At 33.0% G+C, this 27,669-nt stretch overlaps 1 long non-coding RNA gene across 3 annotated transcripts in view; it reads left to right on the plus strand.

The window, feature by feature from the left end:
- Positions 1-1,291: 1,291 nt before the first annotated feature.
- The window catches only part of LOC116422758, a 44,014-nt gene continuing 17,636 nt past the window's right edge, over positions 1,292-27,669 (plus strand). For all 3 annotated transcript variants that reach the window (XR_004233273.1, XR_004233274.1, XR_004233275.1), the window contains exons 1-2: positions 1,292-1,423; positions 3,013-3,064. This is a non-coding gene — a long non-coding RNA (uncharacterized LOC116422758). The remainder of the gene's footprint in view (positions 1,424-3,012; positions 3,065-27,669) is intronic.

The following is a 27,669-nucleotide window of genomic DNA, read 5'->3' on the forward strand; positions in this document are numbered from 1 at the left end:
TTTTGAAATCTACGTAGCCTTGCAAGATGCCTTTCACTATAATGTGTCACAGGACACATGTGCAATATGCATCTTGTGTAATAACTATATTTAACATTTCTAAAAATGCTACCTGACATTATAATTGAAAACTTCATAAAAATCAATGATTACCATTTTACAATAACATCTGTGGCATTTTTATCTTTCACTCCTTTTCATGGAAAAACTACCCAGACCTTTAAATAGCATATTAAAAGATTCCTTTCAGGAGGCACTCACTAGCAGTGTTTCTCAAATAGCTTCTAATAATACTAAGCAGGGAAGAACAGTGCACTGAATCACGGAGTTGCTGTTATACAATCTCTTAAGGTCAGTTACATAAGGAAACAAATAAGAGAAAAGGAAACTTACATCTCTTTTGTTCAAAGACTTAAATGGTATATGCACCTTCCAGAGAGAGATGGATACTTTTATATATTTGGCATGTAAATGAGGACCTTTCTGAGTCCCTAGTAGTCCTTAAGGACATTGACCAAAGGAAGCTCCTGTTGATGTCTGTGGCTGACCATTATAGAAATAATGTTTAAAATTCTTTAGCAATTAAACAAAGCCTGTGTTGGATTTCCTCACCATTGCCTGGGGCTCTTAAATTAAGGATAGAACTGTCTGACCTTTTGGAATGGCTGAATCCTAGTCATAAGGTATGAAGACAAGCCAATGAGAAGAAACTCATATCCAAACTTTGTCCTGTCTAAGTCATACTCTGGTCATGATGCTGCCTCTCATAAGAAGAAAAAACCATGGCCAGCCATAGTCACTAGCACCTCTCTTTGCCTGGGGATTGATCTAAAATTTTTAAAAAAGTGTTTCCTATATATAAAGTATTAATCTATTGGCTTGGGGATGCAGGAGGAAGCAGAGTCAAATCCACATTTAGATACTGAGTCTTTTCTTTTTTTATATTAATTTTATTTTTCCTGGTTATACATATACATTCGTATTTTTTTCAAAATGCATTTTCTTGGGGCAGGTAGGTGGTGCAGTGGATAGAACATCAGCCCTGAAGTCAGGGGGACCTGAATTCAAATCTGGTCTCAGATACTTAACACTTCTTGTGTGACCCTGGGTAAGTTACTTAACCCCAATTGACTCACCAAATAAATGCACTTCTTTATGAAGCAAGTTGGGAGAGAAAAATCAGAACAAAAGGGAAAAATCATGAGAAAAAAAGAAGAAAATAAGCGAACATAACATGTGTTGATTTATATTTAATCTCCATTTCTCTTTCTGAATGCAGATGGCATTTTCCATTCAAAGTTTATTGGGTTTGCCTTGGATCACTGGACTGCTGAGAAAACTCAACTCTTTCATAGTTGATCATTGCATCATCTTGCTGTTACTGGATTCCTGGGTCTGCTTGTTTTGCTCAGCATCAGTTCATGTAAATCAGCTTGTTCATCATTTTTTTTTATATATAACAACAATATTCCATTGAAAGTCATGGAAATGAAAGTAAAGTTAGCCATAACTTATTCAGTCATTCACCAATGGATGAGCATCTACTCATTTTCCAATTCTTTGCCACTACAAAAAGAGGTGCTAGAAACATTTTTGCTCATGTGGATTCTTTTCCCTCCTTTATGATTTTCTTAGAATACAAACCCAGTAGTGGTCCTGCTGGATCAAAGGACATGCACAATTTTATAGACCCTTGGACATAATTCCGAGTTGCTCTGCAGAATGGTTGGATCATTTTACAAGTCCACCAATAATGCATTAGTGTTCCAGTTTTCCCATATCTCCCCCAACATTTATCATTATCATTTCCTATCATTTTAGCCATTCTGAGAGGTGTGAAGTGGTACCTTGGAATTGTTTTAATCCATAGTGATTTAGAGAATTTTTTTCATATTAATATAGATAACTTTAATTTCTTCATCTGAAAATTGTCTGTTTTTATTCTTTGGTCATTTATCAATTGAGAAATGACATGTATTCTTATAAACTTGACATGATTCTTTATATATTTTAGAAATGAGATCTTTATCAGAAACACTGGCTATAAATTTTTTCCCCAACTTTGTATTTCCCTTTTATCTGGTTTGTGTTGGTTTTATTTGTGAAAAACCTTTTAAATGTAATGTTATCAAAATTGTTTATTTTGCATTTCATAATGTTCTCTAGTTCTTCTTTGGCCATAAATTCTTCCCTTCTACAAAGATATGATAGGTAAACTATCCCTTGCTCTCTTAAATTGCTTTCAGTATGACCGTTTGTTTACACCCAAATCAATGTACCGATTTTTGATCTTATTTGGTATGGGGTATGTGATGAAGATATATGTTGAGTTTTTGATATATTATTTTCCAGTTTTCCCAGCAAATTTTTGAAATAGTGTGTTTTTATCCCAGAGGCTGGACTTTAGGGGATTATGAAATACTAGATCACTATAGTCATTGATTATTGTGACATGTATACCTAACCTATTCCACTGATCAGCTACTCTATTTCTTAGCCAATATCATAAGTTTTTGATGACTGATGCTTTATAATAGAGTTTTAGGTACTGGTAGACCACCATATTTTGCAATTTTTTTTTCATTAATTACCTTGATATTCTTGATCTTTTGTTCTTCCAGATGAATTTTGTTGTTATTTTTTCTAACTCTATAATAATTTTTTGTCACTTTGATCGATTGATATGGCACTGAGCAAGTAGACCAATTTAGGGAGAATTGTCATTTTTATTATATTAGCTTGGTCTACAATATTTTTCCAATTGTTTAGCTCTGGCTTTATTTGTGTTAAAAATGTTTTGCAAAGATGTTTATATAGTTCCTGGGTTTGTCTTGCCAGGTAGACACCCAAATATTTTATTTTGTCTACAGTTTTTTTTAATGGAATTTCTCTTTCCTATATCTTGCTTCTGGACTTTGTAATTAATATGTAGAAATGCTGATGATTTCTGTGGATTTATTTTATATGCTGTAACTTTGCTAAAACTGATAATCTTTTCTTCCTGTGACTTAGGGTTCCAATAGACCTTTCATTTATTGACAAGAGGATCTTATATTATTAGCAGGTGAGTTTCTTCTTTCAAACCATTAAAGTATCACTTAAAATAATATAGCCTTTCACATGCTGATATAATAGAAAAATCATTTAAAGATCATGGTGTTACCTCCCTGATGTTATGGTCTTCTTCAAGAATAAAGAACAAACAACATCAGCCAACAATAACAACATTAGTGATATTTCAGGAAATAGACTAAGCACCAGGGACACAAATAAAGGCACAAATAAAGGAACTTATATTTAAATGAGGGTAAAACCATGCTAATACAAAGATATATACAAGGTTCATCTAGGAATTACAAACATGGAGGAGGTAATATTAACTTATGCTAGTATTTCCACCACTGAGAAGTGTGGTATCATAGTATAAAGTGCCAGTCTCAGACTCAGAAAGGCTAAGTTTACACATTGCTTTGGACACACACTGTCTATATGATTCTGGGAAAGTCACTTAATGTGTCAATGCTCTGGTCCTCTCTCTCTCTAGGGCTATAAATTGGAGTCATTGTTGTTGAGCTGTTTTAGTCACACTCAATTCTTTGTGATGCAATTTGGGGTTTTCTTGGCAAAGATACTGGAGTGGTTTGTTATTTACTTCTCCAATTCATTTTACAGCTGAGGAACTGAGACAAATAGGGTTAAGTGAAACCCTATTTCACTTAACCTATTTCACCCTATTTCACCCTGGACAAGTGTCTAGGCCACCTAGCTAGTAAGTGCCTGAGGCCAGATTTGAAGTCATGAAGATGAATTTTCCTGACTTGAGGCTAAACACTCTGTCCACTGTGCTACCATTACAATGGTAGAGTTTCCTCATTGGGAGCTCCTTATGCAAATAAAATATCAGATTCAATTCCATTTTTCATCTTATCTCAAATCACTCCTATTAAGTCATTTTTTATATCAAGGATTTATCTCTAGAAAGATAGCACTTGGTACAATAATCAGGCATGATAATTACTGTCCAGTGGCCCACTGTATAGAGTATGAAGATTGGACTAGATGTTCTCTGACATTCTTTCAAATGCTAAGTTTCTATCATAGTTTGTGAAGTATATTTCAAATTGACATAAAGAAAATTTTTCTGACAATTTGAGCTCTCCAAAATAAAAGATACTTTCCTTTTAATCTATTTTTCATCCCTTATTGCTGAAGCTAGCATTTCTAATACAATATTGAATAGTAATGGTGATAGTGGGCAACCATGTTTCACTCCTGATTTTATTGGGAATGGTTCCAGTTTATCACCATTTACATATGATGCTTACTGATGGTTTTAAATAGATGCTACTGACTATTTTAAGGAAAAGTCCATTTAATTCCTATACTCTCTAGTCTTTTTAATAGGAATGGGTGTTGAATTTTATCAAATGCTTTTTCTGCATCTATTGAGATGATCATATGGTTTTTGTTAATTTGGTTCTTGATATATTCAATTATGTTAATAGTTTTCCTAATATTGAACAAGCCCTGCATTCCTGGTATAAATCCTACTTGGTTATAGTATATTATCCTTGGTATGATTTTCTGTAATCTTTTTTGCTAATATTTTATTTAAGATTTTTGCATCAATGTTATTAGGGAGATTGGTCTATAATTTTCTTTCTCTGTTTTCATCCTACCTGATTTAGGTATATGTACCATGTCTGTGTCATAAAAGGAATTTGGTAGGACTCCTTCAATCCCTATTTTTTCAAATGTTTATATAGCATTAGAGTTAATTGTTCTTTAAATGTTTGGTAGAAATCACATGTAAATCCATCTGGCCCTGGGGATTTCTTCTTAGGGAGTTGATTAATAGCTTGTTCTATTTATTTTTTCTAAAATGGAACTATTTAAGTAATTTACTTCCTCCTCTGTTAATCTGGGAAGCCTATATTTTTGAAAGTATTCAACCATTTCATTTAGGTTATCAAATTTATTGGCATAAAGTTGGGCAAAGTAACTCCTAATTATTGCTCCAATTTCCTCTTCATAAGTGGCAAGTTTCCCATTTTCATTTTTAAGACTAACAATATGATTTTCCTCTTTTTCTAATCAAATTTACCAAGGGTTTGTCTATTTTGTTGGTTGAAAGATACTTTCTCAGTGGTACTAACTTATCTGTCTCCATTGTTGTTTGTCTTCAAGTAGAAGCTGGAAAGTAAGAAGGTAGAACTACTTAGAAGAAGAAAGGTCTTTGGACTGAGAAAGAACAAAAATGGTTTATGGGAATGAGGAAAAAAACTTAAACAAAAGATCTAGTGAGAGAGTGCCTAGTTACTTCCAAAGAATTCAGGTTACCAAATGTACATTAGAAAACTGAAAAAAAAAATCAATGTGATTTTTGAGTGTGTTAAAGACCATGGACAATGGAAAATACTTTTGAAGAAAGGGGTGGTGTGTATGTGTGTGTGTGTGAGAGAGAGAGAGAGAGAGAGAGAGGCAGATAGACAGAGACAGAGAGACAGACAGAGACACAGAGATACACAAAGAGAGAGACTGAGACTGAGACAGAGAGAGACAGAGACAGAGACAGACAGAAGGAGAGAAATAGAGAACAAGAAGGAAAATGTGAACTACAGACTGGAAGTTTAACTTTGAATTCTGGCAAAATTCTTTTTTTTTTTTTTTTTTTTTTTTTTTTTTTAATTTAATAGCCTTTTATTTACAGGATATATACATGGGTAACTTTACAGCATTAACAATTGCCAAACCTCTTGTTCCAATTTTTCACCTCTTACCCCCCCACCCCCTCCCCTAAATGGCAGGATGACCAGTAGATGTTAAATATATTAAAATATAACTTAGATACATAATAAGTATACATGACCAAAACATTATTTTGCTGTACAAAAAGAATCAGACTCTGGAATTCTGGCAAAATTCTAAACTGTATCACCAAAGAATTGTTTTGTAAGCATTTGAAAAATCAAGTTGTACATTCAAATTTGGCATTTTCATAAAGGACAGATCATGTTGGACTGATGATATTTTAATTAGTGAATAAACATTGAAGTCATAAAAGTTATTCTTACCAAATAAGTTGAATCCCGAGAAGCATGGTGACATATAAAACTACCAGTTAAGAGATGAAAAAATCTTGATTGGTTAGAAAGATAGGTCAAGTCTAACAAGATAAAGCTGAATAGAGATGAATGCAAAGTTTCTTACATGGTTTAAAAAAATCAGTTCTATAAATTGCTTCATGTAAAAATGTCTTGGAGTTTTAATCTTTGAGTTTGAAGGCCTGGTCAAAATGAATTAACAATGTTTAAAAAGTTAATGTTTTTTATGTGGCAGCCTGGAATTTATACTAATGAGGAATCATATGACCTGAATTTAAATTCTACTTTAGATTTATCTGTGTGTGGAGGAAAGTAAGCAACAAGTATTTTTATAATGTCTACCAAGTGTTTTTCAAATATTTTCTCATTTGATACTCACAACAACCTCAGAATATTGATACTTTTATTATTTCATTTTACAGTTGAGAAAACTGAAGTTTGAGTAACTTACCCAAGATCACATAAATAGTAAATTCTAACTCTAGACCTAGAGCTCTTTGCATTACCCCACCAATTACCTCTTATAAATGTGATCTTCAGAAAGCCATTGATACTTTATGGGCTTTGGCTTTTTTATTTGTAAAATTAAAGGTTTGAATTATATGGAGCCCAAAGTGCTTTTTCATTTACGGAACTACAATCCCATTATACCATATCTTTCTGGTATAGAGGAATATATCATACTCTTCTAACCCACATTTTGTACTAGTTAAGTTGACACTCCAAAGTAAGGCTGCCTATTAATCTCAAGAGTTAATCTTTGAGGAACTGCAATGATTTACTGTAAGATAGCTCATTAGTTCCTGTTCAGCAGAATATCAATCATCAACTGATGTATCCCTAATATCATTTATGCATTAGGTGGTTCATTGCATAGAGTATGAAGCCTGAAGTCAAAAAGATTCATCTTCCTAAGTTCAAATCTGGTCTCAGACACTTAACAAGCTGTGTGACACAAGTCAATTAACTCTGTTTGCCTCAGTTTCCTCATCAAAAAATGAACTGAAGAAGGAAATGGCAAACTACCCCAGTATCTTTGCCAAGAAAACTTCAAATGGAGTCATTTGGAGTCAGATGTGATTAAAATGATTCAACCACAACAATATAATCTAGCTAATTAACATCTTGTTACCAATTAACCCATTGATAATCCATTTGCTTTTTCAAAGAGATATTTATTAAAAAGATATTGCAAAAACTGAAATACAAAAACCTAAACTGGGTTCACTTTCCTTTTCCACTCTGATCCCTAGAAAGAATGAACTCAAACAGAAATTGCTTGAATGTTCTTCTGTTTGTCTCCCCTCACTTCCCTCTCTTCCCCTTTCCTCCACTCTTGCCAAAGTTTACTTCTGGATATGCTATACCTGATAGAGATGCATTCCATTGCTTGAAGGCCTGAGTTTGTGATTGCTGAGTTGATTCATTGATAGACTGGGTCAAGCATATCACTGCTCAGGATGACTGCTCACCAATTTTAGCTGCTATAAGTACAGGCAGACTGCAATATTCAAGTCACTGCGTATTTGATCCATATGTCATATCAAAATTCATAAGGCCAAAACCTGATGTGTTCAATTTTTCATACTCCTTAATTTAATCTTAGGAAAGAATAAATATGACATTAACAGAAGCATTATGTTTCCAAGGTCACATATTAACTTGGTGGAAGAGGATCTGTCCCACCTTGAAGTTTATAACTTCTTTCACCTCTATCACTATCCAGTAAGAAATAGATTTTGTCTTGTGCCTTTTCAATGCACACTTGGTCTTACCAAATAGCCTATTAGAAAGCTTTTTTAATCATTTAAATCAAGGGGACAGGAAACAGAATATCTGTCTTTACCTTAAAACAGAGAGGGAAAAGTTGGCTCTATTATGTGCTTTTGGAAGCAAGCTCATCAAATTCATACATCAGTACCTAGAAGGTAATAATGTTCATGCTTTAAGGACTAGACTTTCATTGGTTAGTCCGTTATTACATCCCCCTCATTTTAAATATCTGATGTTCTCAGAAAATCTATAAGAGGTTTCTAGGGAGGAATAAGCATCATATTCTCAGTAGGTCCTCAAATATTATTCAGAAAAGAGTCTCAAGGTGTGGATCAAAGATGCAGAGAAAAGGTAGGAATTTGATTGAGCCCTCTTAAATTCCCCTACAAACAACTTTAAATAATATCTCAAAGTGAATCCTGGAATGGAACAGTTTTCGGGAGATTAAGGTAAAACAGTTTTCCAAGTTTTTAGAACAACTTAGAAGGATGGTCTGATTCACTGGTCTTAAAATGGAGTACAATCCAGCTTCAGCCCAGGATAACACAGACTATACCCACAACAAACCAGCAGCTCTTGAAGGCAATTGAATTAGCAGTTTCAATAGCACCTTCCAGATCTCCACATCCACATTTAGATCACAGATAGTGAGTGGGTTGGACAATCAACCCACAAAAGGAGAATACAGAAGTTCTATAACTGGCATAGGATGCAGAATTCTGTTGCAGTGTCCATAGGTAAATCTGAGCTGCTGTCCTATGGCAAGGATGAGCATTTAGCACAAAAAATCTTGCAGCTGCAGGGGAACAAGTGCTCTGGCCACAAGTCTAGGGTGGAAAAGAATGCTCAAGGTCACTCATAGAACATAGGCCAGGAGAATAGCAAACACACCTCTTTTTAGATCATAACACTTGAAAGCACTGAAAAACAACAACAAAAAAGAACCTGGACATAGAAAGTTACAATGGTGACAGGGATGATCAAGACACAAACTCAGAAGATAAGAAAGTAAAAACTGCTACATTTAAAGCCTCAAAGAAAAATGTGAATTGGTCTCAGCCATGGAAGAATTCAAAATGGATTATAAAATCTAATAAGAGAGGCAGAATAAAAATTTGGAAAAGAAATGAGAGTGTTGCTAGAAAATTCTGATAAAAAGAGTCAACAGCTTGATAAAAGAGGCACAAAATGCTGAAAAATAACACCTTAAAAATAGAAGATGTCAAGTAGTAAAAAAGGCAGAAAATACATTGAAAAGAAGAATTCTTTAAAAAGCAGAATTGGCTAAATGAAATAAGCTATAGAACAATTTGCCAATGGAAAGAAATTATTTAAAAAGCATAATTGGTCAAATGAAAAAAGAAGCTCACTGAAGAAAATAATTACTTAAAAATTAAAATAGAGAAAGTTGAAGTTAATGATTATATGAGACACCAAGAAGGAATATAACAAAATCAAAAGAATAAAAAAGAAGAAAATGTGGAGTATTTTGTTGGGGGAAAAAACACAACTAACCTGGAAAATAGATCCAGGAGAGATAATTGAAGAAATGTGGGACTACCTGTTAGCTTTTTTTAATAAAAAGGGCCTAATAACATCTTTCAAGAAAGTATGAAAGAAAATTTTCCTGATATTCTAGAACCAGAGGTTAAAATAAAAATAGTAAGAATCCATTCATCACCTTCTGAAAGACATTCTAAAATCAAAGCTCAAGAACATCATGACCAAATCCCAAAATTCTAAGGTCAAGGAGAAAATATTGCAAAGAGCCAGAAAAGAACAATTAAAATTTCATGAACTACTGTCAGGATAAAATAAGATATAACAGATTCCACATTAAAGCATCAGAGGTCTTTGAATATAATATTCTGGAGAACAAAAGAATGAGGATTACTAACAAGAATCATCTATTCAGGAAAACTGAATATTATCCATCAGAGGGAAAAGTGAATATTTAATGAAATGAAAGACTTTTAAACATTCCTAATGAAAAGATCAGAGCTTAGTAGAAAATTTGACTTTACAGTGGTAGCTAAACATTTAAATTGTTCTCTTACTCTTGGTTCAGAGTATCAGGCATTATTCCTTTGTTTAGATTTTGAGATCAGATATGATAAAAATAGAGATGGAATAGGATAGACAGAGGGGCAATTGTATAAAGGGCAATCCATTGTAATCATGACTGTGAAAGAAGTTTATAACAATGTTCCCTGATGAAGGGTTCATTTCTCAAATACATAGGAATCATCTTTTTTTTAAAGGTCATTTCCCAAATCATAAATAATCAAAGGATACGAATAGACAATTTTCAAGGTAACCAAACTATCTATAATTATATGAAACATTTTTTAAAATCACTCTTGATTAGGAAAAAACCCCACAGTAAATCAACTCTAAGGAAATCATCTTAGAGGTAAATCACCTCATACCTATTATATTAACTAATGTAACAGAAAAGGAAAATGACAAATGTTAGAAGGCATGTGGAAAAATTAGAATACTAAGGCATTGTTATGAAGTTATGAACTGATTCAATCATTTTGGAGAGATATTTGGAACTATGCCCAAAGGCATAATAAATATCCTCTGATCAAGCAATACCACTACTAGGTCAGTATCCCAAAGAGATTTAAAAAGAGGAAAAAGAGGACCTGTATGTCCATAATATCTATAGTAGTTCTTTTTATGATGGCAAAGAATTGGAAACTGAGGGCATATCTATCAACTGGGGAATGATTGAACAAGTTGTATTTTATTGTAAGCTAAAAAAGAATGAGCAGAAAAACTGGGAATCTCTATATGAACTTATGCAAAATGAAATAAGCAGAACCAGGACATTAGTCATAGTAACTGTCATATGGTGATCAGCTGTGAATGATTTAACTAATCTCCACAATAAAATGATCCAATATAATTCCAAAGGACTTAGTATAAAAAATATTACCTTCAGAGAAAGAATTGTTTGAGTCTGGTTACAAATCAAAGCATACTTTTTCTTTCTTTCATTCTTGTTATTGTTTTTGCTGAGGCAACTGGGGTTAAGTAACTTGCCTAGGGTCACACAGATATAGACACATATGTATATATACACATATGTATACATATTTTTAAAGAGCCTCAAAACAGTCAAGGTGGTTTATATCTTATATAGTATCTTATGGAAAGGTGGAAATAACAGTGACTCCCAATACAAAACCATATAAATTTAGCAATGTACATTTTATAAAGTCTGTCAGAAATTATATCTAAGTAGTTAAATCTCCCCTTAAGTTATAGCATCATTACCCATTTTAAAAGATGAACAATATTTGAAATTTTTGAGGCAAGAGTGCTTCTTATCTCTGGTGAGAGACATTTGAAGTACTTTGTTTAGCTCTGGGTATCATATTTCATGGAGAATGCTAAGGGTAACCAGGAAAAAAGGGTAGCCAGGATGGCAGTTGGATTAGAGATGATTACATGTAAGGACTTAATCATTGAATGGATGGAAAAAAGTAGGAATAATTCAGTTGGAGAATAGAATATTTAGATGGAATGTGATAGCTGTCTTCAAATGAAGGAAGGATTGTCAAGGAAAAAGGGGATTAACTTTATTCTGCTTGACTCTATAGGATACAATTAGAAATTTCAGAGATAACTGTAATGAATCCCTCCTCCCCCCAACACTTTTTTTTTTCATTGTCATTTAATTGTTTCAGTCATGTCCGACTGTTTCTGATGTTTTTCTTTTGCAAAGATACTGGAGTGATTTGTCATTTCCTTCTGCAGTTCATTTAATAGATGAGAAACTGAGGCAAACTGGGTTAAGTGACTTGCCCAGGATACTCCGCTAGTATATGAGGTTGGATTTGAACTCAGAAAGTTGACTCTAGGTCTGGCATTCTTCCCACTGCACCACCCAGCTGCCTCTTAACACTTTAAACTGTCCAAAAGTGGAATGGACTGTCCTGGGAAATAGTGGCTTTATTGTTGCTGCAGATTTATTTCTGCAAGCAGAGGCTAAATAAAGCTTTGTCTTCGATTTTTCATGAGGAGATTTTGTTTGGAAATTGGTTGAACTATATGAGATAATAATAATGGCAATAAAAATAGCATTTCTATAATATTTTTGAGTTTGCAAATCACTTTATATGTAATGATCCTTACAAGAACTCTAAAGAATATACTATTATTATCCTCCTTTTTACAAATGAGGAAACTGAAGCTAAAACAAGTTAATTGATTTGCCCAAGGTCATACAACTAGTAAATGCCTGAAGTAGGTATCACACTCTTATTTTTCTAACTGCAGGGTCATCACTCAATCTAATATTTCACTAAGCTATACAATTCAGTTGTTTCCATATGACTGACATCTCTAAATATAATCTAAGATTTTGTGATTCTGTGATATTGTAGGCAGAATTCCTTATCTGGGAAATTTGGACCACATGAGTTTTGAGATTCCTTCTAATTCTAGATTCTAAATTTGATATTATGGTCTCTGCTTTTTATAATTAGTGTTCCTTAACATTCTCCTTTGTCTTGATTTTTAGACTTCAGGCTTTCCAGACTTTATAACTATACTCCTGTTGCTATCTCATCTTGGAACTTCCCTCACTGCTTAGGATCTCCTCATTCTGGAGGCCTTCTTATAATCATTTCTGTGGTCTTCTTAACCTGGAATATCTTTGAGATCTTTTCCCTTTTCTTATTAGTGACTTTCTTCTGGAGCTTCCATTTTGTAGAAGGGCTCAGGATGGCATTCGTTTCCCTCTATAATCTATTTTTGGGTTCTGGACTTCAAAACTATTTTGACATATTGAATATCTTTATCTTCTTCTTTACCTTCACCAATTTTCCTGCTCCCTTTTATTTTTCCACTATTAGAATGTAAGCTCATTAAAGAAATGGACTTCCTTTCACTGGAAATTCCTTTGGAATTCCTTTCACTTGGATTTGCACCCCTCAAACTTAGCACAATGCCTAGGACATTGTAAATGCTTAATTTACTGGTATCATAACTAATTAGAAAGAGGAAGGCCAGATAGACTTGCTTTTGGTAATTGCCTAGTGTTTCCCTTAAGTTTATTACATGTTAAGTGTAAGGGCCTAAAGGGAATGAATAATATTTTTTTTATGTGAAAATGACATTTAATTTATAGAGCAGTGGGGAGGGTAATTATGCAACTTGAAGACATTTTTAGTCATTTGTTTGTATTGTTTAATCAACATTTTTCACACTTTAATTTTTGTCCTTCACCCCAAATTACATGTAATGCATAGCAACTAATTTTCCACTCCTTGTGCTTGCCTACCACTTGTTTGAAAATTATTTGAATTTAAAGGAAAAATATAGCTTCTGATGTGAGATTGGTAAGTATTTACAATGGTATGTTTGTATAATTGCCTTTCCCTTTATCCTTTCCCCCTAAACCCAACAATCTATTTATTTAAAATCTAGTTCTGCCATGTGCTGTATTCCATTTTACTTTCTTGATGCCTCAGTTTCCTCTTCTGTAGAATGGAGAGAATAATACCTATTTTAGCTACCTGAGAGAGTTATTTTTTGAAGATCATAGAAGATCATGGATATAAACCAGAGTCCTTTGTGAACATGAATTATTGTGATGATTTCCTTCTCATATTTAATATATATATATATATATATATGTTATATACATATTTTTCTTCATTTGCAAAAAAAAAAACAAATCCTCCAAAATTTTTCTAAAACCATCCCCTTCATAATTTCTTATAGTAATTTTCATCACATTTTTATAACATAACTTGTTCAGCCATTCTCCAATTGGAGAATCCCCCCAGTTGGGCATCCCCCCAGTTTCCAATTCTTTGTCATCACAAAATGAGCTGCTATAAATATTTTTGTACATATAAGTCTTTATCTTCTTTCTGTGGCTTTCTTGTGGACATAGAACTAGCAATGGCATTGTTGGATCAAAGGATATATATATATATATATATATATATATATATATATATAGTAGTTTAAGTCCTTAGCATAGTTCCAAATTGTTTTCCAGAATGGATGGCTAGTTCACATCTCTACCTACAGTGCAATAGTGTATCTATTTTCCCAGATGCCCTCCAGGACTATTCATTTTCCTTTCCTGTCATTTTAACTAATCTGATGGATATGAAGTGCTGGCACAGAGTTATTTTCATTTTCATTTGTCTTATTAGTGATTTAGAGTTGTTGTTTTGGTATGACTATTGATAGCTTTTTCTAAAACTAAAACTGCTTGTTTATATATCATTTTGATGCTTATTAATTGTAGAATTACATCTATTTTTATGTTTGACTCAGTTCTCTACACAATTGAGAAATTAAACCTTTATCTGAGAAATATTCTATCATATTTCCCACAAATTTCCTACTCTTGTACTTTTGCATGAATTGGTTCTGTTTGTACAAACACTTTTCAAATCTTCCAACCCAAATTATTTGTTTTATACCCCTGAACTTTCTTGTTTCTTGTTAAGTCATTAACTGTCCTTCTATCCATAGATCTTTCAAGTAATTTTTTTCATGCTTCTCTATTTTGCTTATAGTACTTTAAGTCTAAATTATGTACCCGTTTTGAACTTATATGATGTAAGATTTGTGTCTTTGCCTAGTGACTGCCAGACTGCTTTCTACTTTCCCAGCAGATTTTCAAATATTTCTCATTTGACTAGCAGAGACCTTTGGGTTTTTCAAACACCAGTCAATATCTAAATAGCTTGTTTCCATTACCTATGTTTGTGACTCCCAATCCAAAACACTTCTCCTTAGTCATCACTTTAGTGTTAGAATGTAAGTTCCTTGAGGTCAAGGATTATCTCATTTTAACCTTTGTTTCTTTATTACCAAGTACAGTACCTGATATGTAATAGGCACTTAATGAATATTTTTATTCACTCAATTTCCTTGTAACAAAATTATATATTTCAATTATTCCTGTTGCTTCTGAACCATCAAATGAGGTATATGCTTTATGAGATTCTAAACTCCTTGAAAACAAATTTTGTTTCACTTTTGTCTTTCTATACTCATTACCTGGTATAATATCTGGTACGGTGTAAGAACTTAATGTTTTCATTCACTCACTTTCTGTGTAACAACATTATATTTTATCTCTAAATTATCTCTGGTTCTGAATTACATTATTAAATTATTATGCATATAAAATCTAGGTTATTATTATTATTATTACTATTTTCTCTACTATTTTTTAGTGCAGCATTCTATTTGCAAAACATTGACAGCACTCCGAAAATAAACCCAGGATGTGACTAGAGGACTGGTATTGTTATCATCAATACAATGATAAGGGGAATGAATTACTTAAAATGAGAAAGAAAACAAAAAGGAAGGAAACAACAACAAAAAGGTGGAAATACTAAGTTGTGATTCACATTTGGTTTCCACAGTTCTCCTTCGGATGCAGATGGCTCTCTCTATCACAAATCAATTGGAATTGGCTTGGATCACTTCATTGCTGAAAAGGGCCATGTCTATTAGAATTGATCATCACATAATCTTGCTGTTGCTGTGTAAAGTGTTCTCTTGGTTCTATTCACTTTACTTAGCATCAGCTCATGTAAGTCTCTCCAGGCCTTTCTGAAATCATTCTTGCTGATTGTTTCTTATAGAACAATAATATTCCATAACATTCATATATCATAACTTATTCAGCCATTCCCCATCTGATGAACATTCACTCAGTTTCCAATTCCATGCCATGTTGTATTTCTTTTCTTGGCTATTGGATTCATTTTGACACTAAAATGAAGTTTTACACCAAATAATTTCAAACATATTCTAAAAACTTTATGACTGCATGCAATATATCTATATTAGGTAAGAAAAATAGTATCTGTAGGAGGAAAAAAAGACAAGTGATAAATATTTCTGTGATATCATATGCAAATACACAAGGGAAAGGGCATCTTTCCCTTCTTTAGTATCTCTTTGGGGTATAAGCCCCAAAACTGGTTAATTATTGATCAAAGGAATGTAAATTAAGAGAATCTGAGATACTACTACATACCTCTCAGATTGACTAAGATGACAGGAAAAGATAATGACTAATGTAGGAGGGGATGTGGGAAAACCGGGACACTAATATATTGTTGGTGGAACTGTGAATGGACCCTACCATTCTGGAGAGCAATTTGGAACTATGCCCAAAGAGTTATCATACTGTGTATACCCTTTGATCCAGCAATGTTTCTACTGGACTTATATCCCAAAGAGATCTTAAAGGAGGGAAAAGGACATACATGTACAAAAGTCTTTGTGGCAGCCCTTTTGTAGTAGCAAGAAATGGCTGAACAAGTTATGTTATATGAATATTATGGAATATTATTGTTCTGTAAAAAATGGCCAGCAGGAAGAATACAGAGAGGCTTGGAGAGACTTACATGAACTGATGCTAAGTGAAATGAGCAGAACCAGGAGATCATTGTACATGGCAACAACAAGATTATACAATGATCAATTCTGATGGACATGGCTCTTCAATAATGAGATGATTCAAACCAGTTCCAATTGTTTAGTGATGAAGAAAGCCATCTACACCCAAAGAGAGGACTATGGGAACTGAGAATGGTTCACAACATAGCATTTTCACTCTTTTTGTTGTTGTTTGCTTGCATTTTATTTTCTTTCCCATTTTTCTGGTTTGATTTGATTTTTCTTGTGCAGCAAGATAATTGTATAAATATGTATGCATATATTAGATTTAACATGTTTCTACCATGTTTAACATATATTGAATTACCATCTATGAGGAGTGGGGTGGGGAGGTGCGGAAAATTGGAGCACAAGGTTTTGCAAGGGCTAATGTTGAAGAATTGTTCATGCATATGTTTTGAAAAATAAAAAGCTTTAATAAAGAAAAAATATAAAAAAGGTTCCTGAAAAAAATGAAAACACATCAGAATGTGTGCTCTTAAAAAAATACTATTCCTCGTGTTCTTTCAGGGTAAAACTATTAATTTCCATTCAATCCTCTTTAATTTATTGTATTCTGGGAATGTCTATTATGTACTTAGCTGTCTGTTAGGTATTGTAGAGGATGGAAAAAACAGTAGAAGACATGACACTTTCCTTAAAAAAGATTGCAGTGGAGGAAAAAAAATCCTGATGTTTCAATAGTGCTTTAAGACTAGCCTTGTATTTACATATTTCATCTCATTCAATCCATAGAGACATATAGTATTATTATTTAATTCTTACATTTGGGAAAACTGGAGAAGAAAGAGGTTAAATAACCTGTTCAGGGTTGCATAGCTAGTAAATATGGGGGTAGGGATTGGGGGGGAGGCTTTAGACATTGAGCAGCTATGTGGCATACAGTTAGGGTGCTGGACTTGGAATTTTAAGAACTGAATACAATCCATCATCAGACACTTACTAACTTTGTGACCCTGGCCAAGTCATTTGACCCATCTCAGCCTCAGTTTCTAGCTCTATAAAATGGGGGTAATAATAATAACCTTTAATTCCCAGGGTTATTGTAAAGATAAAATAAGATAGCATACCCAAAGTGCTTTGTAAACCTTAAAGCAATATGTATCTGTAACATATTATTGTTATTAAAACCCATATTCCTATTAGTATGGCAGAAATTAGGCATGGACCCACACTTAACACCATATACCAAGATAAGATCAAAATGGGTCCATGATTTAGGCATAAAGAATGAGATTATAAATAAATTAGAGGAATATAGGATAGTTTATCTCTCAGATTTGTGGAGGAGGAAGAAATTTGTGACTAAAGATGAACTAAAGATCATTATTGATCACAAAATAGAAAATTTTGATTACATCAAATTAAAAAGCCTTTGTACAAACAAAACTAAAGCAAACAAGATCAGAAGGGAAACAACAAACTGCAAAAACATCTTCACAGTTAAAGGTTCTGATAAAGGCCTCATTTCCAAAATATGTAGAGAATTGACTCTAATTTATAAGAAACCAAGCCATTCTCCAATTGATAAATGGTCAAAGGATATGAACAGACAATTTTCAGATGATGAAATTGAAACTATTACCACTCATGTGAAAGAGTGTTCCAAATCACTATTGATCAGAGAAATGCAAATTAAGATAACTCTGAGATACTACTACACAGCTGTCAGATTGGCTAAGATGACAAGAAAAAATAATGATAATTGTTGGAGGGGATGCGGGAAAACTGGGACACTGATGCATTGTTGGAGTTATGAACGAATCCAACCATTCTGGAAAGCAATCTGGAATTATGCCCCAAAATTATCAAACTGTGCATACCCTTTGATCCAGCAGTGCTACTACTGGGCTTATACCCCAAAGAGATACTATGAAGGGAAAGGGATCTGTATGTGCCAAAATGTTTGTGGCAGCCCTGTTTGTAATGGCTAGAAACTGGAAAATAAATGGTTTTGCAAGAGTTAATGTTGAAAAATTATCCATGCATATATTTTGAAAATAAAAAAGCTTTAATAAAAATGAAATTAAAAAAGAAAAGAACAGCAATAAATATTTTTGTACATGTAGGTATTTCCTTCCCTCCCTTTTTTAATGACTTTGGAATATAGACATAGCAGTGGTGTTGATAGATCAAAGAGTACACACAGTTTTATAGCTCTTTGGGAACCTGAATGGTGGGAACAGTTCACATACCAACAGTGTATTAATGTCCCAGTTTGCTTAGAACCCTACAACATTTATAATTTTCTTTTTTTTTTTGTTATTAGTCAATCTTACAGATGTGAGGTGGTACCTCAAATGTTTTAATTTGCTTTTTTCTAATTAATAGTGATATAAATAAGTTTTTTAAAAAAGTGATTGTAGATAGCTTTGATTCTTTCAATTGGGGAATGACTTAGATTTTTTGTCAATTTGATCCAGTTTTTTCTACATTTGAGAAATGAGACTTATCAGAGATACTTGTTGCAATCTCCTCCCTCCACTTTTCTGATTTTCTAGAGTCTTTAAGGTGACTTTTAAATTACTAATCCTACTTGACACAGCATCTCACATAGGTTCCCAAGTCAAAGTGGGCATGCCCATTTCCATGGGACATCCTAAAGATCCATCTTAATATGCAGGAAAGTTTTGAGCAGTGACTACAAGTCAAGAATATGCATATAACCTCCTAGGGTGACTATCTTGAAGGGAAGACATGTGCATGCATGTACACACTTAACCTCCCCCCCCAACATATATACACACAATTCTTTTTTTATATTCACTTCATACTTTATAGTCACATCTTATATATAATTAAAATTGAATTTAATTTAAATTAAATAAAATATCTTGTTAGAGAATCAGCTTTTTATTATTATTTATTTCCTCTCTTCCTGTCTAACAACCTCTTGCATTCTGTCTTCCAAAGTCATTATTCAAGTGAATGTTTTTTTTTTTTTCCTAAAGTTATGAATGCTTTTTAAAGTTGTCACATACAATGGCCTTTTCTCAGTATGCATTGTTATTAAAACCCATATTCCTTATTCTAATGCAGTCCTCTATCTACTGAGCCATATTGCCTTTTCAAAAATGGAAATTCCAAAAGAAGAGTTGTGAACATAGATAGAAATGGACATACACACTTATTCAGAATCTGGGTATATATCGTTTAGTCTACTGACTTCTTAATAAAGTATTAAAGTCCCTCCCCCCACCTTCTCTCTCTCCTCTCTCTCTCTCTCTCTCTCTCTCTCTCTCTCTCTCTCTGTGTGTGTGCGTGTGTATGTATTGGTGTGACACTATGCTCTCTCACTTCTCCTATCTGCTTTACTGAAGCTTCTTATTCTCCTTTTCTGGACCACATCTCTAACCCACTTCCCAAATTGATGATGCAACCCATTGTTATGTCCTGCTCCATCTTCTCTTCCCACTCCCATTTTCTCCTTCAGTGACCTTTTCTGTTCTCATATGTCCAATTATCATCCTTGAAGATGGTTTCCAGATCTCTATAGATAGCCCTAGTGTCTCCTGAGCTACTCTCTTATTTAACTTATAGTCTATTGTATATTTCCAGCTGGCCATCTTGTGAGCATCTCATACTTAACATATCCAAAATAGAATTCATTATCCTTTCTGACAACTGTTTCTATCAAGGGGCACTGCCATCCTTTCAATCACTCAGATTTAAAATCTCTGACTCCCTTTCAACTTTTTACTCTTCTTCACCTTCCATAGTGAATCATCTGTCAAATCTTATTAATTTTTCCTTGACATCCCCATCTCTCCACTCACATAACTAGAGATTCTTATTTAGACCCTTATCACTTCTCACCTAGAGCCTTGCAATGATCTCTTAATCACCTTAGCTCAAATTTCTCCCCATTCTACCCCATCTTTACATAGTAACTAAAATGATTTTTCCTAAAGCAACTTTCTAACTCTATCATCCTCTCCCCCAATAAAAACTCTAATGATTCTTATCTTTATGATTAAATACAAATTCCTTTCTTTGTGATTTAATATCCTTCACAAGCAACAAGAGAGTTGCATTGAACTGAGAACATGACTTGGGAACCTATGTGAGATGCTGGACCATCATATGGTCCAGTCTAACTTTTTGATTTATTATACATTACTTTCTTTCACATACTCTACCCAGGAATACTATTCTACTCGATTTTCTTCATATATGATGCAGTATCTCCCATGTTTGTGTCTCAGTAAACCCCTTTAAAAATTTAATTTAATTTTTAAATTTAACAGCAGAGTTAATCAACTGGGAAATGAGGTGCAAAAGCTCACTGAGGAAAATAATTCTTTAAAAAATTGAACTGAGAAATTGGAAGCTAATGACTCTAGAGAAATCAAGAAACAATAAAGAACCAAAAAATGAAAAAAAAAGAAAAATGTGGTGTTGGTCTTTGGACTTTTAAATTTTAACATTTAACTTTTGTCTGCTTCAGATTTCTTGCCTGTAAAATGGGAATAATAATTGTGCCTACCTCCTCAAGTTGTTGTAAAAATAAAATAAGACAATATTTGTATAATGCTTTACAAAAATTAAAGCACTATATAAATGCTTTGGCATGGTTGTTGTTATGTTGCTCTTATTTGGTTACTCTGTTATCTCTGACTAAACTGTTTTCCTAGAACTCATACTTTTTTCTTTTAACATAATTTGCTATCTGATGCTTGGAAGCAATTATCCAGATAACTCATGCAGAAAACCTTAATCTGTAGTTTACCTGCATCAAATTCCAGTCTCCCCCTCACTTCTGGTGCTTCTTAACTATTGTTTTGCCTGCCTAAATTCCTGACTACTGTTTTTCTGATTTCCATTGATAATGCCCAACATTTTGTTTTTATTATAATAACTTTTTATTGACAGAACCCATGCCAGGGTAATTTTTTACAAAATTATCCCTTGCACTCACTTGTGTTTCAATTTTTCCCCACTCTCCCTCCATCCCCTTCCCTAAATGGCAAGCAGTCCTATATATGTTAAATATGTCGCAGTATATCCTAGATACAATATGTGTGTGCAGAACCGAACAGTTCTCTTGTTGCAAAGGGAGAATTGGATTCAGAAGGTAGAAAACCCAGGAAGAGAAACAAAAATGCAAACAGTTTACATTCATTTCCCAGTGTTCTTTCTTTGGGTGTAGCTGCTTCCGTCCATCATTGATCAATTGAAACTGAGTTAAGTCTCTTTGTCAAAGAAATCCACTTCCATCAGAATACATCTTCATACAGTATTGTTGTTGAAGTATATAATGATCTCCTGGTTCTGCTCATTTCACTCAGCATCAGTTCATGTAAGTCTCTCCAAGCATCTCTGTATTCATCCTGCTGGTCATTTCTTACAGAACAATAATATTCCATAACATTCATATACCACAATTTACCCAACCATTCTCCAATTGATGGGCATCCATTCAATTTCCAATTTCTAGCCACTACAAACAGGGCTGCCACAAACATTTTGAATACCCAACATTTTGGCATAGTTCTTCTAGTTTTTGCTATTCCCTGGTCATATTCACTCTACCTTCACTCATGTTTCTGGCATGAATAATGTTAGCAGCCAAATATACTCCTAACACAGTCCAACCACTAAAGAAATGTGTGCTGTCATTTAAAATTGTTTCCAAGTCAGAATGTGAATGGCTTAGTGTCTATTCACTATTGTTTCTAGAAAAAAATGAAGTGGATACCCTAACTATGGTCGGTCAATGATGTTGCTTTCCTATATGAATTACTTTGTACTTTGAGAACCTTCTTTTTCACTTCCTGAAAGAGGGGTTTTTCTCACTTTCTTATTAAAGAATGTTTTGCTGGAAATGAGACCACACAATTTTCAATAGCAAATGCCACCAAGCCTTGCATATAGTTATGGCAGAAATCTGTTCATTTTCACACATTTTAATAAAAAATCATCTACCTCAGATTTCACTTAGATTCCTGCACAAAAGAAACTATAGAATTGTTGGTTAAGTAAGAAATTCAAATTTGTGTCCAGATGAACTGGATCCTAAGGCATGAATAGAAAAGTAAATTATTTTGAATTAGCTATTCATCTCTATTGATGAGAAAAAATGAATAATTACCGAATCTCCACTTTCTATGGCTTTGTATAGAAATCAATTCCTTGCTTTTTACTTCCTTTTGGAGTCCTAGATAATGAATTTTGACCTCTATGCAAAGACAAAATCTCATTTACAACATCACAAAATCACACATTTAGGGATGCTGACAAAAAATGACCAAACTTTCAAAAACCTTAAAGGATGGGGGAACCCATTTATCAACTGAAATTATCTAATTCTATGATGGAAACAAAACCTCTGATCAAGTTATGACATTATGGTCCAAACTAACTCATTATTATATCATCTATATATCTTCTGACATAGGATTATAGAATTAAAGCTGGGCAAAAACTTATATATTCTTCTAATACAACCAGCATTTTTCTAGAACTCATTTTATACTTGGGAACACTGTAGCACTAATTCACAAAGATATTACCGGTAAGAGTCATAATTTCAACTCAGATTCTTTGAATCCAAGTTTAGTGTTCATTTCCTTAATCTATGCTGCGATGTGTTAACGATCATTTAGTTTGTAGTTAGATATGGGATTACAGAACTCTAAGATTATTAAATTCTCTCTACTACTATAGGTTGGCACCTTCTCTGTAATTTATAGTGCTAGAGAGTTGCATTGAACTGAGAAATTTAATAACTTGTTAGAGACCACATAGGTAATATGTGTCAGCAACAAAATTTGAAGCTAGTTCTTCTTGATTTCTAGGCCAACTTTTTATCCATCATCTGCTTGGTCATTGTTTCACACTATAGGTTGTTCTAAGTCTGGGCCTGGGCATTCTGCTCCAAATAACACAAGTAAGATAAAGTCACTCAACTGTATAAAGTTTTTCAATGGTACATTGTTTATAAAGATCAAAGTCTTTATATTGAGACTCAAGACTGTTTGTAATCTCTATGATCTGTTTCAAATCTTCCTTTCCAGTCCTATCTCATGTCATTTATACTATATGCACAGCTCTTTAGCCAAAACGGATTACTTGATATTTCTTACCTCTTTATCCTTACTCAATGAATCCCTAGGCTTGGCAAACTCTTTTTGTCCATGTCTACCTTTTGATAACTTGCTTATTTTTTTAGATTAAATTAAAATTTCAACATCTCCACGTAGTATAACAGTTAAGTGGGATAGTGAAGTGATATCCAACTCAAATAAAAATGGGGGCTACTAAAGGTTATTGTACAAAAGGTTCCCTACAAGCTGCTTATTGATTCAACATTAAGATGTAATATCATTTGTTTTATTTATTTTATTAATTTTTTTGCCAGTTCCATTTTAATTTGGCTTTACTGTACATGGTAGATTGTAGACCATGTAGTCCTGTGGACTGCATGTCTTGATGAAACTGATAGAATTTGGACTTGGAGTGAGGGAGAATTCAAATTCTGTCTCAGTTATTAGCTGTGTGACTCTGGCTAAATCACATAATCTGTTTTAGCCTTAAGTCTCCTTGTCTATAGGATGGGATAATAGTAGCACCTATTTTCCTGAGTTGCTATGAAAATCAAATATAATAATATTCAAAAAGTTCTTTATGATCATACTTGGATCTCATGGTCAGGAAGCCAGCAGCAAACCTTGGAGGCAGTTCATGGGTGGCAGCCACAGCAGCTTTGAGAGTTCTCAATTCACAGATGGTAAGGGGACCAAACAACTATTCAGATGGAGATTTCAGAAGACTCTGTGCTGGCACAAATTTCAAGACCTTGTTGCAATGTCCCCATTCAGTTTCTGGTCATAGTCTCAAAGCTAAGAGAACTATCTCATAAATGCTTGCAGCTGCAGGGGTACAGAAGCCCAGATCATAGGTGGAGAAAAATGCTACTGGTCAATTACAGAGAAGGATCTAGGTGAGGAGGGTAGTGAATACATCATTCTTTAGATCATATTACTTTGGAAGAATTGGAAATGTATTGGTCCATAGAGCTGTTTCTGAAAACAGCAGTTAGGAGGCCTGAAATTTGGGACAGTGAGCTCTCCACTCTGCAAGCACAAACTAACTTTACTATAAAGTGATGAGTCAAGAAATCGGAAAAAATGAGCAAACAAGAAAAGAAGAACCTGAAAATAAAAATTGCCATAATAATTGGGAAAATTAAAACACAAACCTAGAAGACAACAACATCAAAACAGATACTATTCAAAGCTTTAAAAGTGTGTGAATTGGCCAATGTACCCAATAGAATTCCTGAAAGAGCTCAAAAAGGATTTTAAAAATCAACTAAAAGATGTAGAGGGAAAATTGAGAAAAGAAATGAGTTACACAAGAAAATGATGAAAAGGACTTGGTAAAGGAAGCACAAAAAAAATCTAAAGAAAATAATTGCTTACAAACAGAATTGATCAAATGGAAAAGGAAGTTCAAAATTTCATTGAAGAAATTAATTACTTAATTAGAATAGGGTACATGGAGGCTAATAGATATCAAGAAACAATAAAAAAATCAAAATAATAAAAAGTAGGAAAATATGAAATATCTCACTGAAAGAAGTGTGAAAGAAAAACCATGAGGGACTTAATAAAGTTTAAACTGTTTATATTCCCACATGGGAAGATGATATTTATAGCCTAAGAGTTCCTAAGAACTTTATAGTATTAGGACAGTTAGAAGGCATATACATAGACAGAGGGCATGGGTATGAGTTGGCTATGATCAGAAGATTTTAAGAAATAAAATTAAGAGAGATAGTGATACACTGAGAAAAGTAGAATGGATTTAATTATTTTATATAAAAGAGGCACAAAAGAAACTTTTCTGATGGAGAGGAAGATAGGTGACATCACTTGAAACTTATTCTCATCAGAATTATATCAAAGAGAGAAGATCTTCATACTCTATTGGATATATAAATTTATCTTGTCCTATGAATAAGTAGGAAGGTAATAAGAGAAAGGGGTGGTTAGACAGAGAAGAAAATTGGAGGATGTGGGGGTCAAAAGCAAAACAGACTTTTGAAGAGGGACAGGGCAGAAGGCTAAAGAGAGGGGAGGATAAATGGAAGAAAATAGGATGGAGGGAAATACATAATTATTAATCATAAGTGAATTTGAAAGAACTCAGCCATAAAATAGACGTTAATAGCAGAATGGATAAAGAACCAGAATATGATATACACTGTTTACAAGAAACACAGTGAAACAGAGAAATATGAATGAAGTAAAAAAAAAAAAATAAAGGCTAAATCAGAATTTATTATGCTTTAGTTGATGTAAAAAGCAAACAAAAAACAAAACAAAAATAGGGATAGCAATCATGATTCCAGATAAAGCAAAATCAAATATTGATCTAATTAAAACAGATAAGCAGAGAAATTACATTTTTTGCTATAAGACATAAACAGTGAAGTAATATCAATACTAAATACATATTCATCAATGGCATAACATCTACATACTCAAAGGCAAAGTTAAATGAGGTACAGAACAGTAAAACTAAACTGAGGTGGACCTCAATTTTTCTCTCAGTACAAGAAAAATCTGAACAAAAAATAAAGATGTAAAGGAGAGAAATAGTTTTTTTTTTTTAAACTTATATATAATAAACCTCTGGGAATTTTTTAAAAAGATATAACTTTTCCTTAACTATACATGACATCTTTATAAAATTTAGCTATATATTAGGTTATAAAAACCTCACAATCATGTGCAGAAAAGCAGAAATTTAAATGCATTCTTTTCAGATTATAATGCAATAAAAATGCATTCAATATAGGAGTATGAAAATGTAGATTAAAAATTAGTTGGAACTTAATAATCTAATGCTAAAGAAAATAGAGCTAAAAAATCATAGAAATCATCAGTAATTAAAGAAAATTTCAACATAAGAACATTCATGAAATGCAGCCAAAAGTAATTATGAAAAATTATATCTGTAAACATTTGCATTAATAAAATAGAAAAAAACAGATTAATGAATTGAGCATCCAAGAAAAAAAAAAACATTAAAAATCCCTAATTAAACATCAAATTGGAAATCCTGAGAAGAGATTAATAAAATGAAAGTAGGAAAACAATTGAACAGCTAAATAATACTATGAGCTAGTTTTATAATAAAAATCAATAAAATAGAGAGACCAATAGTTAACTTGATTTAAAAGAAAGAAAAAAGAAAACCAAATTACTAGTATCAAAGATGAAAAATGTGAATTCACCACCAATGAAGAAGTAATGAAAGCAATTACTAAGGAGCTATTTCACTCAATTATATAGCAATAATTGTGACAATCTAAATGAAATAAATAAATATTTACAAAAATATAAATTGCCAGATTAACAGAATAAAAATATGTGTAAATAACTTTCTTAGAGAATGGAATTAAGCAAAACATCAATGAGTTCCCTACAGGAAAATCTCCAGAATTATATGGGTTCATAAGTGAATTCTACCAAACATTTAAAAAACAAATTAATTTCAATACTGTACCACTCTTGGGAAAACATGCCAAAAAAGTAGTCCTACCAATTTCTTTCATGACACAAATGTGGTGCTGATATCTAAACCAGGAAGAACAAAAACTATAGAAAACTATAGAACAAAGCTTAAAGTGTGAGTCATGATCCTATATGGAGTCACATAATAGAATGGTGAATTGTGAACAATTTGGAAATAGTAAAAAGTATTTAAGACTTTTTTTAAAAATTAAACACATCCAACCCATTAGTATGCAAATTTTCTTTCATATTTAATAAAGATAATATTGTATATACATCAAAGATTTATATTATAATAAATTTCCTTATGATTTACTGTTAGTAAATGTTTGATTTGTATACCTATTTTATATACCTATATACCCAAGGTTTTATTAAATTTTTTAGGGCAAAAAGGTGTCACAATTGTACAAATTTAAGAAATCCTGCTATATAACAATTTCCCTAATGAATATGGTTGCAAAATGTTAACAATAAAATACAAACAAGGATATTACAACAATATATCACAGAGATCATATGTGACATACATGATCATAACATACACACATGGTCATAACCAAACAAGGAATGCAGGACTACTACAATATTAGCAAAACCATCAATATAATGGACCACATCAAGAACAAAATCAACAAAAATCATATAATATCTCAATAGATGCAGGAAGAAAAAACAACACTCATTCCTATAAAAACATTGGAAAGGATAAGAAATATGGAGATTTCCTTAAAATGACAAGTAGAATGTAACAAAAACACAAGCATTATCTCTGATGGGGATAAGGTGGAAACTTTCCCGATAACATCAAG

The sequence above is a fragment of the Sarcophilus harrisii genome, chromosome 3 (genome assembly GCF_902635505.1).
Source record: "Sarcophilus harrisii chromosome 3, mSarHar1.11, whole genome shotgun sequence".
NCBI classification, from domain to species: Eukaryota; Metazoa; Chordata; class Mammalia; order Dasyuromorphia; family Dasyuridae; genus Sarcophilus; species Sarcophilus harrisii.